The sequence below is a fragment of the Leuciscus leuciscus genome (genome assembly GCF_965113295.1).
Source record: "Leuciscus leuciscus genome assembly, chromosome: 1".
NCBI lineage: Eukaryota > Metazoa > Chordata > Actinopteri > Cypriniformes > Leuciscidae > Leuciscus > Leuciscus leuciscus.
The window spans coordinates 50826448-50841741 of NC_138725.1; the positions used below are offsets into that span (position 1 = coordinate 50826448).

The 15294-nt window shown below is 42.6% G+C and overlaps 2 long non-coding RNA genes across 2 annotated transcripts; both read left to right on the forward strand.

Moving 5' to 3' along the window:
- Positions 1 to 11396: 11396 nt before the first annotated feature.
- LOC309480826 lies at positions 11397 to 12079 on the forward strand. The gene is made up of 3 exons (XR_014199791.1): positions 11397 to 11589; positions 11695 to 11917; positions 12027 to 12079. It is a non-coding gene; the product is annotated as an uncharacterized lncRNA (long non-coding RNA).
- Positions 12080 to 12127: 48 nt separating this feature from the next.
- On the forward strand, positions 12128 to 12579 carry LOC309508194. The gene is made up of 3 exons (XR_014209421.1): positions 12128 to 12161; positions 12272 to 12435; positions 12522 to 12579. It is a non-coding gene; the product is annotated as an uncharacterized lncRNA (long non-coding RNA).
- The last annotated feature ends 2715 nt before the right edge of the window (positions 12580 to 15294 follow it).

Consider the following 15294-nt stretch of genomic DNA (forward strand, 5'->3'; position numbering starts at 1 on the left):
CCTGTTTGGCTCATTGTGTTCTCATTCATCATCGAGCAAGGATATGTGAGTATAGGCCTATGTCACTTCCTGCTTCCGGTACGCGGAGTAGGCATTCAGAACTTCCGGTCAACAGTATTTCTCGATAAGGATTTAGATTATCAGACATAATGTCTGAACCATCCGAGGTAGACTGACCACGAGCTATGAGGTTGTGAAACAAAGGTTTTTGCTCCTGTAGAAGCTATAAGTTGCGTTTAGCCTACCTCAGCTATCAAACACAACCTACAACTTTAATTTCTAATGTGATTAATGTAGCATCGCTCGCACTGTTTAGTTTTTCGTTTGATTTTTCCGCTATTTAGTCTCATTCGTTTCTTTGCTCCGGTGGATTACCGCGGTCAAGTGAGCCGTCATCAGGAAACGCTCGGTCAAGCCAGCCGCCGCCTAGATATTGATGCTCGTCTATTTGTGGAATTACGGTACGGAAACATGGAGGTGCCAAAAAGCTGAAAAGACCTGTATTTCATCGGTTATTCATCGATTTGACACAACAACAAGTGAAACCTATTACAAACTATTGAACTATTTTCAAAGATATTTTACTGTGGAGTTTTAGAGAAAAATATAGGCAAAGTCTGTCAAAATACATTATTACATTGCTCATTTTTTTGTATTTTGTACTGCAATTATTAAAATTCCTACAGAGTTGAAAAGCCATTTTCAATATTTTCTTTTTCTGGATGACCATCACTCTGTCCACATCAATTTTCAAAGGGTTTTACTGTGGAGTTTTAGAGAAAAATAAAGGCAAAGTCTGTCAAAATACATTATTACATTGCTCATTTCTTGTATTTTGTACTGTAATTATTAAAATTCCTACAGAGTTGACATGCCGTTTTCAATATTTTCTTTTTCTGGATGACCATCACTCTGTCCACATCAAATTTCAAAGGGTTTTACTGTGGAGCTTTAGAGAAAAATAAAGGCAAAGAGTCAAAATGGTTTATTACATTTCTTGCATTTTGTATTGCAATTATTAAAATTCCTACAGAGTTGACATGCCATTTTCAATAGTTTCTTTTTCTGGATGACCATCACTCTGTCCACATCAAATTTCAAAGGGTTTTACTGTGGAGTTTTAGAGAAAAATAAAGGCAAAATCTGTTAACAAATTAGGATATAGCCACATTCACAACATTTCTCTTCAATGTGTTAATCAAATTTAAATTAAGGAGGTCGGTCAATGTTAAAGACGTTTAATTGTAAATGTTAATTAATTAAATTTGAGATTTGTACGGAGAAGATGGGTAAACTTAATAGAAACTACTATTTCTATTTTTATACTTATCCTAGCCTTAATACAAAGACTAGAAATGCATAAATGTGTAAAGACATTTTAATAAAGTATTATATCACATAACATGAATGATTGTGGAAAATGCAAATATAGCAAAGGACATAACTTAAAGTTGGGCAACATGCAAATAAGGAGGGGCTGACAATCAATCATCATTAGCTGAGGCAAAACTTCTGTCATTGGCTACTGATGATTGCTGTAATCATTACAGCAATCATCAGTTGCCAATTACATGCTCTATTACAGTGTAATTAGTTCATTCTGAACAGTAGGCTTTATAAATAGCACACAATGTAGGCTATTTTTTAAGCAGTGTTTGCTTGTGTTCGGGATCTCTGGTAGGCCTAATTGCAAGTTTAACTCCTTTAACTGCTTTCATAATTTTATGATTATGTGCAATTGCAGTGCTTTCACAATGATCAGACAATGTTTTAAATCCAGTAAGCTAAGGATTAGGGGGGAAAAAAACAGAATGTTCTTTTGATAGAAAAAAATATGAGAAAAAATGAGAAAAAAAGTAATTATTTATGCAGCATTGTGTGGAGTTGTGTAGGTTATTTATACACAACTCCGCACAGTTAAAGTTTTTTTTTTAGTGTCTTGATTTATTCATTCATTGTTTTGCAGGATTTGTTTTCGATAGGCCAATTCCAGTTCTCTTACGAGAGGTTCTCTCGTACTTGCGTAAGTATCTTACGCTAGGGGAAAACCTCTTTTCCTCGAGATATTGAAGCCAAAAATTTTCTTTAATTTTGCAATAATGTAAAACGCATTGCAGCAGTATGCAGACATGGGCGAGACAGCTCGCGCGCCCATTGGCTGCTCTGCGGCAACTGCACCAGCCTATCGATAGAGGCCCCTCATGACGTCAGAACCAATGAGGGTGCTTCGCGGCCATTACGTCATGTCCCGCAGAAAGCGGGTGGGGCTAAGGCTATAAATACGGCCCAGAGAGGCTGGTTTGGTCAGTTTTTCATCTCTTCAGCGAGCCTACGCATCGCTGGATCCTGAGAGGAAGCCGCGCCGTCTGATTCAAGCACCCAGCGGGATTAGTCTGCATCTGAAGCTGCCGGTCGACAACTTGCCGCCTTCAGTCGCCGTTCCTGCTGACGCTTTCCGGCGTATCTACATCCTTTTATTGCTGTGTGTGTTCGCCGCTGCGACACGCACATTTTTCCTCTAAAAGAGCACAAAGAATCTTTTTCAAGATGCCTCGTTCATCCTGCGGCTCATGCCGAGCTCCACTCAGCGACGGGGACCACCATGTCATCTGTGTTTCCTGCCTGGGTGAGGATCACGCAGCTATCGCGCTCGCTGAGGGCGGCTGCCCTCACTGCGAATTAATGTCTATGGTGACTCTGCGGACTCGCCGGGCATTTTTCCTCGAAGCTGCGCCTTCGCCCGCTGGGCTGCCGCGCCGTAAAAAGCGCCGCGCTCAGCGGGTCCCGGAACCTCCTCCATCCCGCGAAAGCTCGCCGGTGCGCCCGCTAGCTTCGCCGCCTGCTTCACCCGAGTCTCTCACCGCCGGTCAGCGGCCGCCGTCTGCCGCCGCTTCCGCCATTGAGGATTACGAGGAAGCTGTACGGGTGGAGGACGACAGTTGCTCTATCCTAGCGTCGGGCAGTGAGGACTGGTCGAGCTCCGCGGACCTCGCACCATCTTCTCACCGGCCCTCTGGGAAAAGAGCCAGCATTGAGGCGGAGCTAATGCGTCTGCTCGAGCAGGCCGTCGAGAGCCTAGGCTTTGAGTGGTCGATGCCCCAGCAGCCTGCACTCAACCGCCTGGACGGCTGTTTTCTGCAAAGGGACCGTGCTTCACAGCCTTCAAGACCAGCCCCCTTCCTTCCTGAGCTTCACGAAGAGGTCGCTAAGTCTTGGAGCGCTCCCTTTTCAGCCAGAGTGCGTGCTCCCGTGTCCGCAGCATTCTCCGTAGTCGACGGTGCTAAGGACAAAGGGTACCACTCTCTTCCTCCCGTCGAGGAAGCGGTAGCCGCCCATCTTTGCCCGCCCTCCGCTGGACGGCGTGCTAAGACGGCGCTGCCATCAAAAGCCTGCCGCACTACCTCAGCTTTGCACGGTCGCGCTTACACCGCCGCCGGGCAGGCTGTCTCGGCGCTTCATTCAATGGCCATACTCCAGGTCTTCCAGGCCAACCTTCTCCGCAAAATGGACGAGGAAGGACCGGAAGCTGTGATCCTACCAGATTTGAGGAGTGCGACGGATCTCGCCCTTCACGCCACTAAATCCGCCGCGCAGGCCATAGGGCGGAACATGGCTTCTCTCACCGTGGCTGAGAGACACCTCTGGTTAACGCTCTCGGAGATGTCGGACTCGGAGCGCTCTGCGTTTCTCGACGCCCCCGTCTCCCCCGCTGGCCTCTTCGGATCTTCTGTCAAGGATTTCGCAGACAGATTCGCCGAGGTTCAGAAGACATCGCAGGCCATGAAACATTTCCTGCCCAAGCGCTCAAGCTCCGCAGCAGGTCGCTCTAAACAGCCGTCTGCTCGCAGCTCCCAGCCGCAACCCTCAGCTGCCGCCGCCCCACAGCGCCGACAGACCAGGGATCAGAGACCGCGCTCTCGCTCCGCCGGCCGCCGCCCCCCGCCGCCCCCCGCCGCGTGGGCCACGGCCGAAGATTGAGGTAAAGCCCGAGGCCTCTAAGTCTTCCTAGCCAGTCTACGGAAGCGGCGGTGTTCAAGTCCCGCTGCGGCCGGACTTCCACCGAAAATTTTCGCTCGCTCAGTTCCAGTAATTGCGACTGTTCCAGCGTATTCTGCAGTAAACAAGTCGGCAGCACAGCCCGCTTGCATGCACACAAACGCCGTTTTTACGGCGACCCAGATAAATCCCCAAAAGAGTGTATTTTCTGGTATTCCGGCCACGGCCGATGGTGTTATGAGTGTAGTAAAAATGCCCACTGCCCAGTGCCCATTCCTACACACAGACACGGCCCGCCACACACGGCCCGCACAAATAAAATCGACTCATGTCGGTTGTGCACCAAATGTAGTGATTGTGCCCACGTCCCAGTGCCCGCAAACACTACATGCTACATGTCTCACGGTTTCTGTAAAAACGAAACTAACGCACATACAGTCTGCAGCGCGAATCGATACTACGGTGAAAAAGGAAGTAGCACACCTACTTCGAGCCGAAATAGCGAAGTTACTGAGCAAAGGGCCTATAGAACCCTTATCACAAGCTCAGAGCGAAGGGGGCATGTACAGCAGATATTTTCTGGTACCCAAAAAAGACGGGGGTCTCAGACCCATTCTAGATCTAAGACAACTAAACAAAGCACTTCTGAAACGACGGTTCAGAATGCTCACGACCAAGAAAATCCTCTCGCAAATTTGCCAAGGGGACTGGTTCATGTCGATAGATCTGAAAGACGCTTATTTTCAAATACAAATAGCGTCACGTCACAGGCGATTTTTGAGATTCGCCTTCGAGGCTCAGGCATATCAGTACACAGTCCTGCCATTTGACCTATCCCTGGCACCTCGCGCATTCACAATGTGCATGGATGCAGCGCTCGCACCCCTCAGGCTCCGAGGCATACGAGTGCTGAATTATTTGGACGATTGGCTGGTTCTAGCTCGATCACAGTCGGAGCTCATAGAACACAGGACCATATTACTCGATCACCTCGAGAATTTAGGTCTCACAGTCAATTGGGCGAAGAGTTCGCTGTCTCCCAGTCAGAAAATATATTTTCTGGGCACAGATCTGGACTCGCTGTCTATGACAGCACAGCTGTCGCCGCAGCGCAGACTAAGTATTCAGCGCATGACAGAGATTTTTCGCCACGGCGCTTTAGTCCCGCTCAAAAAGTTTCAAAGGATGCTGGGTCTCATGGCTTCAGCATCCTCAGTGCTTCAGCTGGGTCTGCTTCGCATGCGCCCGCTGCAGTATTGGTTGAAAGCGCACGCGCCGCGCAGAGCTTGGACCTCCGGTCTCGCGCGCCTCAAGGTCGATCAGAAATGCGTCGCAGCTCTGAAACCTTGGACAGTGACCGACTGGTACCGGTCAGGAGTAAGCCTGGGGACTTCCTCGAGTGTGAAGGTGGTGTCTACGGACGCCTCAACCTCGGGATAGGGAGCGCTGCTCGAGTGCAGACCGTTATTCGGCCAGTGGTCGGAACGGGAGAAGCTTCTGCATATAAACTGCCTGGAAATGATGGCAGTCGACAACGCGCTGAGGCGCTTTTGTCCCCAGATAAAAAGACACCACGTCTTGGTCCGTTCGGACAACATGTCAGTGGTGGCTTATATAAATCACCAAGGAGGTATCAGATCCAGAATCCTTCACAGGCTGACGGAACGCCTCCTGGTCTGGGCTCAGCACAAGATGGCCGGGCGCATGTGCCCGGCCATCTGAATGTGGGACCAGACAGACTGTCCAGAAACTATCTTCCGGCAGGAGAATGGTCTTTACACCCACAGACAGTCAAACTGCTATGGAAGACATTTGGCAGAGCGAAAATAGACCTATTTGCGTCTCAAGAGAACGCTCATTGTCAGGAATTTTTCTCCAAGAGCAGGGATGCGCTGGCTCACGTCTGGCCCCGCTGCCCGCTCTATGCGTTTCCCCCTGTCACGCTCCTACCCCAGGTGTTAGAGCGAATCAGGGAGAGCGGATGCCCGGTGCTACTCGTCGTCCCATTTTGGACAAACCAAGTCTGGTTTCCAGTCCTGATGCAGCTGACGAGTACCGCCCCGTGGCCGATACCGGTGAGGAGGGATCTCCTCTCGCAGGCAAACGGCTCGATCTGGCATCCTTACCCGGAGCTTTGGTCCTTACATGTGTGGGCCATCAACGGGTACCCGTTAACCTACCAGCGGGAGTGTTAAACAAGATCACACAGGCTAGAGCTCCATCTACGAGGCGGCTCTATTCCTCAAAATGGTCTGTGTTCACTAGCTGGTGTACAGCGAGTGGCACTTCACCCTCACGCTGTGGGGTGCCGGAGGTTCTCTCCTTTTTACAAGAGCTTCTGGATAAGGGCAGAACCCCATCCACGCTCAAAGTTTATGTGGCGGCCATAGCAGCGTTCGCTGAACCACCGCTTGGCCAGTCATTAGGAAGGAACGATCTGGTCATTCGCTTCCTTAGAGGAGCTAAGAGGCTGAACCCTCCCAGACCTCCCTCAGTTCCCGTTTGGGACCTTTCCACGGTTCTGGAAGCCATGAAAGGTGCCCCATTCGAGCCAATACAGTCAATAGACCTGAAACTCTTGTCTTTCAAAACAGTGTTTCTTCTGGCTCTCGCTTCAGTGAAGCGCATAGGGGATTTGCAAGCGCTCTCAGTGAGCGCGACGTGTATGGAGTTTGGGCCTAATCCCTCAATACACCGTTTAGGGCACAGGTTATCTCCCTGTCGGCCCTGCCGGTATCTGAAGAGGAAGGGGACGCAGGCTTCCTTTGCCCGGTCAGGGCGTTAAGAGCCTATGTGTCTCGCTCATCTGTTTTCAGACAGACGGAGCAGCTCTTTGTTTTGTTCAGCGGACGTTCTAAGGGACTAGCTGCGTCAAAACAGAGTCTATCCAGATGGATAGTTGATGCTATAGCGCTAGCTTACACATCCAAGGGCCTGCAATGCCCGATAGGTGTCAAAGCGCACTCCAAAAGAGGCATGGCCTCGTCGTGGGCTTGGTCCAGTGGGATTGCCTTGCAAGATATCTGTATGGCGGCAGGCTGGGCCTCCCCGTCTACATTTATAAGGTTATATAACCTCGAGGTTCCCGCTTTACAAGCTAGGTTGCTCTCGGTTTAATTTTTCTTTTTTAATTTTTCGGTATACTTCTGTGGGCAGTGCGTAAGTCCCCCATATTTATCAGTCCAGGCCGAGTTCGCCCTGGCTGTGTGGAACACTTGATATAATATGCTCTTATCAGAGCTCTATATTACAGGAATGATGCTATTCTAGCCCCTCTTCCCGGATTCTCTGTGAGTCCCTTGTGATTAGGCACTGTATGAGCCCCGGGCACCTGCCCTTGGGACTTTACTGTTATGTCTCAAGCACGCACAGCGTTTTACACTGTGTTCCCCTAGCGTAAGATACTTACGCAAGTACGAGAGAACCTCTCGTAAGAGAACGTACTCGGTTACTAACGTAACCTCGGTTCTCTCTAGAAGAGGGAACGAGTACTTGCGTATCTTGCCGTGCATGCGTCACGTTCTGATTCGCTTCAGCGATGAAAAAACTGACCAAACCAGCCTCTCTGGGCCGTATTTATAGCCCTAGCCCCACCCGCTTTCTGCGGGACATGACGTAATGGGCGCGAAGCACCCTCATTGGTTCTGACGTCATGAGGGGCCTCTATCGATAGGCTGGTGCAGTTGCCGCAGAGCAGCCAATGGGCGCGCGAGCTGTCTCGCCCATGTCTGCATGCTGCTGCAATGCGTTTTACATTATTGCAAAATTAAGGATAATTTTTGGCTTCAATATCTCGAGGAAAAGAGGTTTTCCCCTAGCGTAATATACTTACGCAAGTACTCGTTCCCTCTTCTAGAGAGAACCGAGGTTACGTTAGTAACCGAGTACGTTTTCACTTGATTTTCAAGGATGAGTGCACACAGGTCAGTATCCAATCAACCAAACAATCTAAAATGCTATGATGAACCAATGTACAAGTCGGACAATGATAGGCTGATGTGTGGTATAAAAGACACTTTTTTAAACCGTTTTATCAATTTATATCTATAAGATAAGACACTACATAACTTCACTTCACTTCACAAAAACAATAGGCTACAACATTTTCGTTGTAAATTTCCCTGTAATTTTCGTTTAGAAAAGAATGATACAATTCGAAAATGTAAGAATTGTAGAATTATGAACCTAATCGTGATACATTATTATTTAGCCTACATCTTTAACGTATTCTGCTGTTTACTGTGAATTTAAACTATTAGTTTTGGACAGCACAAAGGTAAAACTGCACTTTATCTCATGGAGGCAAACTTTATAACTGAAAGTATATTTATAATTTATTTAAATGTGCATATATTTTGATTCCAGATTCTGCACTTTCACCACATTTGGAAAGGCAAGTGTTACAGTAAACATTTTCCACTGGAACAAGATTTGTTGCTTAAAGGCATAGTGTCATATAATAATTATTTTGTTTGATTTCAAAGGCAAGGAGAACTTCTAAAAATCTACAGGAAATTGCAACAAGTGTAGATAAATTTGCAGTACCTGGGACTACTATTAAGAACTACAGTGTTCACAAAGCTGCTGGCTTTTGGGACAACGTATGCAAAGATTTGCAAGTGCCAAATACACTTGCAAATCGCAAAAAAAATTCAGGCATCCCTGCTTCTTCTGAAGGTAATTTGTCATTAGGTTGACTAGAATCAACCTGCTGAGCATTTCAACATTATTATTGGTTCTTGTGAAGCATCACTATTGTCACATATTGGCGAGAGAACACTTTTCTATGTCCATTTTCTTTTCTTTCTTTTCTTTTTTTTTTATATTATACATTTAGGCCTACATATATGCCAGGTTGAAATATGAGTCTTTAGTTGTGCAGTTTACAATTCTACTGTTATTAAAACAGAAGTAATAGAATGCCATCAGATCACAACTCCACAAATCCATATTTAGCCATTCGTTTAAAAGACATTTGACTTTTTTTTACATTTATGAAAAGTGATTACTTTGGAAATGTCAGATTAAATATAAAAAGTAATTTTCGTTTTGAAAATAATGGTTAATATTAAAAGTGTTAGATGGGAGAGTGCAAGTTTACATGCTAACACCGATTGTAACTTTTGAGTTATACTTATTTGCTGACACTTATTTGCTTGATTCAAATGTCATTACAATTTTCATTTATCCTCTCTTGAGTTTTGGTTTAACAGCATTGTTTAACCTTGCAGTTGTTAATGGTATTGCCTGTGCATTTTTCAGTTTTTGGAAATGATAGATGTATTGATATATATCCTTTTCCCCCAAATATGTAGGGTGCCCAGGATGTTGCAGACAGTCATTTGTCTCAAAGGCAAAACAAAGAGACGGAATGTGCATCTCTCAAATTGGTGACTTTTTATCTTTAGTTTGCTTTCCTTTTGTCTGATCTTGTATTATAATTGTAGGAGTCTATTTTGTAGTCATTCTTAGTAAAAAAAAAAAAAGTTCACTATTTTTTTTTTTTTTTTTCTTAAACAGAAAAGAGAGAGCTCGGTCCACCCTGCGGTCCACCCTGCGGTTCACCCTGAGGTCCACCCTGCGGTTCACCCTGAGGTCCACCCTACACAGGTTGGTTTAGTTATATTGATATTCTTTTGAGTATTTGGTTTGTATTATTTGTATTTTATTTATTTTTTTGGGAAAATTTTCAAATGTGTAGGGTGCCCAGGATGTTGGAAATCATCATTTGTCTCCATACCATATTGAAGAGGCTGAATGTGCATCTCTTGAACTGGTGACATTTTTAATCTTTAATTTGCTTTCCATATTGTGTATTTTGTCTAACAGAGACATTGTTTTAGAAATAAATCCCTCTCACTCTTTTCAGGACCTGTGGGAGACTAAGGCTGATAGTTCTTCAGACAGTGACTTGGCATCAGATTGTGCTACCACAAGTGAAAAGGTTAATGGTACTTTTTCTATTAAATGTAACTAATATTCAAATCATTATACAATGACAAATGTAATTAAATAAATACTTTGACATGCCAGATCGAAGTTATTTATCCATTGCAGATTAATTGTAATGTGAGAAATATAAAACAATTCACTTTCATGTTCCTGTCCCATTAAAAGTAATTTGCTAAATGAAAAATATCTAAAGGACAGTAATAATCATTATAAAGATAAATGGTATTTTAGAAAATAATTATTTGGTGATTCCCAGGGGAATGTTTTTGCGTTTTTAACATGGTGAAATGTTATTCATTTTCTAAATTGATTATAAATTTCCACACATGAACTTAAGTTGTTTGTCATGTGAACATATTTGTAAGCTAGTGAAGAAGTAAGCTTAATATATTAAAAGTATATCTACCATTTTGTAACCTCTTTTTAATGAATTTTCCGACAAAGTATTTCAAGACAAAGAATCAGACAAATCACTTTGTATCTCTACTCACAGCAGTGAGGAAGAAGATGCGTACTTCACATGTTCTTTGCAATGTCAGCCTTGTTTCTTTTTTATTGAACAAAAAGAGTGGCAAAAATTAAGACAAGACCAGAAAGGCAGACTTTTTCAAGGACTTCAGTGGACTAATGTCATTGCCAAGGGCATCAAGTCTGTTCATCCCTACTGCAGCTTTGGTTTTAAGAGACACAGTGTGAAAACCCTGCGGTCACAGACACTGGCACCAGTTTTTACATGTATGGCCTACTGTCGATTCAAAGATTGCCCAGTCACTGTACATGTGGAAGTTGCGGATGAAAACACCCTAAAAGCATTAGTGGTTTTCTCTGGAGGTGATGTGTACCATAACACCAAGGAACTGCGTAGAAGACCAGTGCGTGCAGGTGCACGACAGTCAGCAGCAGAAGTCCTTGCAACCAAGTTACCTCGGAGTTTATATTTGGAGTCAATACAAAAAATTCCACCAATGGTCATTGATTCAGGTTGCAGGGATGATGCTCCATCCAAAGAAGTCCTTAAGAACATTGCGTGGAGTGAAAGAAAAAAAAACCCGACGTCATTCTGATGAGCTCACAAGCTTAAAAAACATTATTGATGAACAGCATGGCACAGACAATGATGTGTTGCAGTCTGCAGAGGGTAATGATGCACCCAAAAGGGATTATGCTCTGGCCAAAGACCCTCTCTGTCTTCTACAAAAGATGCAAGGAGGACATAGTGTACCTGGACGCCACAGGGAGTATAATTCCAAAAGAAAGAGCAGAAAGTCCCCCCCACTATGTGTATGAACTGGTGGTAAGAAATCCCTCCAAGGGTGCATCACCTTTACCTGTGGCCACCTATGTCACATGTGACCACACAACATCATCTGTGACCTACTTCCTGCAGGCTTTTCAGACGGATCTTGTCAGAATGTATGGAAATGGGGCAAACAAAAGGCCGGCTATGATCACATGTGATGGCTCCCTTGTGCTCATGCAGTCCATTTGCATTGCATGCTGCAGAACAGGTCTGGAGGATCTGCTGCAAAAGTACTTTCTGCTCATCAGTGGGCAATATCCTGCAGACACATTTGACCTCCCCATTCTTCATAGATGTTTAAGTCACATAATGAAGAATGCCAAGGATCTTTGCAAGAAACAGTACATATATATATATATATTTTATTTTGTATGATTACTTTATATTCAGTTTGAATTTAAATGTATGATTATAATTATCTTTGTTTTTGATTGCTTTCTTTGTAGAAGTCCCCAACACTACAAGCTGGCAATGCATATATTTGGCCTTCTTGCGTGTTGTACAACGCTGAGAGAGATGGATGAGGTGCTTCATAGTTCAGCAGTCCTCTTTTGCAGTCCCTGCAATGGACCAAATGTTGCAAAGCACTACAAACATCTGCAGTTGCTTTTGCAGCAAAGGCAGACATTTGATCTGGATGAGGAAAACATCATTGCTGAAGACTACAAGGTATAAATGTTAATATTAGAAAAAAATCAGCACATGGCCTCACATTTGTAATGAATTTAGTATACTGTATAATAAAAACCAACCAGACCTGCTTGGTATTATTGGTTAGTGCAGTGAACCTTCTGGCTGAAAAATCTTATGTCTGCAGCAGAGTGGACAAAAGGGTTAAAGTTTGATTTATGTATATGAACTATCTGATAAACTAAACTCAACACCTCTTCAGGACATATGCATCTCAATTCAGGTCAGACAGGCAGAGCTGAGTGAGATTGGTGGTAAACAGAATAAATTATTAATAATGCATTCTGATATAAACATTTGAAATTTGTCTGACATATGAATATTGCTTTTCAGCATGATGTCGGTACCACACCCCTCATGACTCATTTCCGGGGAACAATAAATGGTGCATTGCTACCTTAATGGTAAATGCAACATTTATTATGCACCAACTTTCATTTCCAGTTTGGCCAAATATTTTCTGCCACATGCCACCCTTTGGTCTGGAATGATGCTAGGTAGGTTTAAGTCTTTGAGTTAAGACAACTAATTATTCAATATAGCATTTTTGTCAAGTTCTTTACAAGGTTTAAATGGTCTTTAGGGGATCTAGGACGTCACGGGACAGGCCCTGTGTACCAGCAACTCAGTAAGGTCTACAACAAAGTTAGTCAAAAAAACAGGTAAATTGCTGAAAGAAACATCTGAAATGTGTATCAAAGCCATAGCTTTATTTTTGGACTTAAATTGTGAACAGATAAGGTGTACCTTACACTGTAAATGATTTCTGTTGTTTTCACAGCATTATACTGTTTTTCTCAACAGTTTCTTGCTGTATAACCTATGTACAGTATGTTACTGTAGATTTTGTTGCTTTCACAGTATTATTTTGTATTTTCAACAGTTATGTACTGTGCACACAGACAGTATGTTACTGTAGATTTTCAATGCATTCTGGGAAATTATTAGTTACTGTAAATCTAAATACAGCAGTGCAAATTGACCGCGAAAAACACCACACACAATTCCACAAGTAAAATTGCAAGCCTACTAACGTTATCCTTACATAAAACATTTTCAGGACTGGGTGACCATTAACAGTCCTAATTTCTGTCAGTGGGGGGTGCATGAGAGCGCATTTGAATGAGTTTTTCTGTTGTGTCAGTGCATCGTGTAGACCTGTCGTTTCTGCCGACCTGGAACTTCGTCATATGGTAAGTAATAAATCTTAATATTTGTATGCATGGATTCTAGCTAATAACTTTAAAATTATTTAGAGAGTAGCTGACCAGGATTTAGATATTGAATTTAATTTATTCTCAACATTTTACTATAAGCTGTGTGCAATATGATAGGCTACTCTAGGTTTCAATGTAGTTTGGGACATTGGGACATGTTACATGTTACTGTAAATTTAAATACAGTAGTACGAAATGACCGCGAAAAATAACCACAAGCTGCCGTTTTATGAATAACTCTTCAGTTCCCTGAGTAACGTTGAGAGCGCAGGCCTTTGCATCGCGTCGCTGTGTCTGTCGGCGAAGTTTTCGCCATAAATATCTGGTTAGTGATGAATCTTTATATTTTTTTTAATGCAAACTAAATAGTAGCAGGTTAATGTTAGTTTAGAAGAACGGCCCGCGGCTTATGTTCTATAACGCCTGTAACGCGGATTTCCTTCATGTTGATAGCTAGCCTAATTGATTAATAAATGTAATTTTATAAACATAGATTGCATTTGTAGCCTCTTATAAGGTCAGAATGATCTAATAATTGTGTTATTTACCATTTTAAGTCGGTGGAAGCGCCTGCGCGTTCATTATTTTATATATCGTAGGCCTACGGTTGGGAATTGAAAATCGATCAATGTATCCTGAAATTGGATATCCAAGGTTAGGATTCGGATTCTTGTTATGAAATTAAATTTTCGATTCCTCTTATTGATTTATTCGCGATTATTTTTGTCTAAATCAGAATTTTCTTTTACACGTCTGTGAGGACCTGACCTGGCGATCTGCCAGGACCTTGTGCAGTTACCTCAGTCCATGTTCATTCATACACTTGTTACAAATTGATTTCTATTAGTAACACCAATGGCTTTTTATTTTGCACAAGTGATGGTTTAGACTAGAGCTTATCCCCTATTGTGATGTGACTTATTACAGATGATGCTACATATTGTGATCACTCTTGATTCAGTTGGAAAATATATTCTTTTTTTTTGTGTGTTTACAGGTTTCGTGTCAGGATAAATCCTGAAAATTCGAAATGAACATCACAGTTCCAGGTGAGCAGAAAGAGTTGTTCGGAGGAAGACCATGGCCTTGAATCCACACGTTGCATCTTACATCATGGACTTTGCAGAATATGATTGGCAAAATCATTAAGGTAAGAGTAATATTAGGGATGTGCAGCGGAGCCCATATCTGTAGAAATGATTTGTGTCTGAATCTGTATTTAGAAAAATCCAAAAAGGGTGGAAATGACTTAAACCATACATTTTTCAAATTGATAGTCTGTTAAAAAATGTAATTATGTTCCCTTCACAGTTTCCATTTAACAAATATACCTTGTATAAGTCAAATAATTTGTATTTTTATATTATAATTGTAACATCTCTTTAAATAAGTTTTAATTAAAACATGAAATGGTAAAAATAGGGTTGAGTGATATGGTCAAAAATCATCTTGATAAAATGTTTCATATCAGTCAGTGTTGATAATTATCACAATCAATGTCAAATATTTATTTATTTTAAGTTTTAAATGTTCTCAAACATACATTAAAATAATGAAGACAACAGGTAAAGTTAAAATATAATGAAATGTAATAGGGGTGGGAATCTTTTGATTCAACGATTCGATTCAAATCGATTCTTTGGGTCACGATTTGATTCAAAAGAGGCGGTACTTTTGAAATTGGGAATTCTCTTTTGAATTAAATTTCAATTTGATATATGCATAGAATAGATTTAAAATCTATGATCAAATCTAAAATCAAATCTATGCATATATCTAAATGAAATTTGATTCAAAATCGAGAATCTAACAGAAGAGAAATGATCAGCAGCTACTGTTAGCCCCAATCAAGCGGGAGTTATTTAGTTTAAATTATACACACCTCATATCTGCGTTAATTTAATCTAGCCCGCTGCCGCTCAGCGTTCACATTCACCTCTCACAGCGTGAGCTCACGCACGTCTTTTTCATCATTAAAATTAGTAAGCATAAAGTCGACAGACATATCTATGAAAGGAACTGACTATCGTCAGCATTGTAAGCCTAAATTGATCCTAGAGACCATTGGTGGTAATTGCTCTATAATCAATTTAAGGTTACAATGCTTTGGGAAACGCAGCCCTGATCAGTGGCCGATTG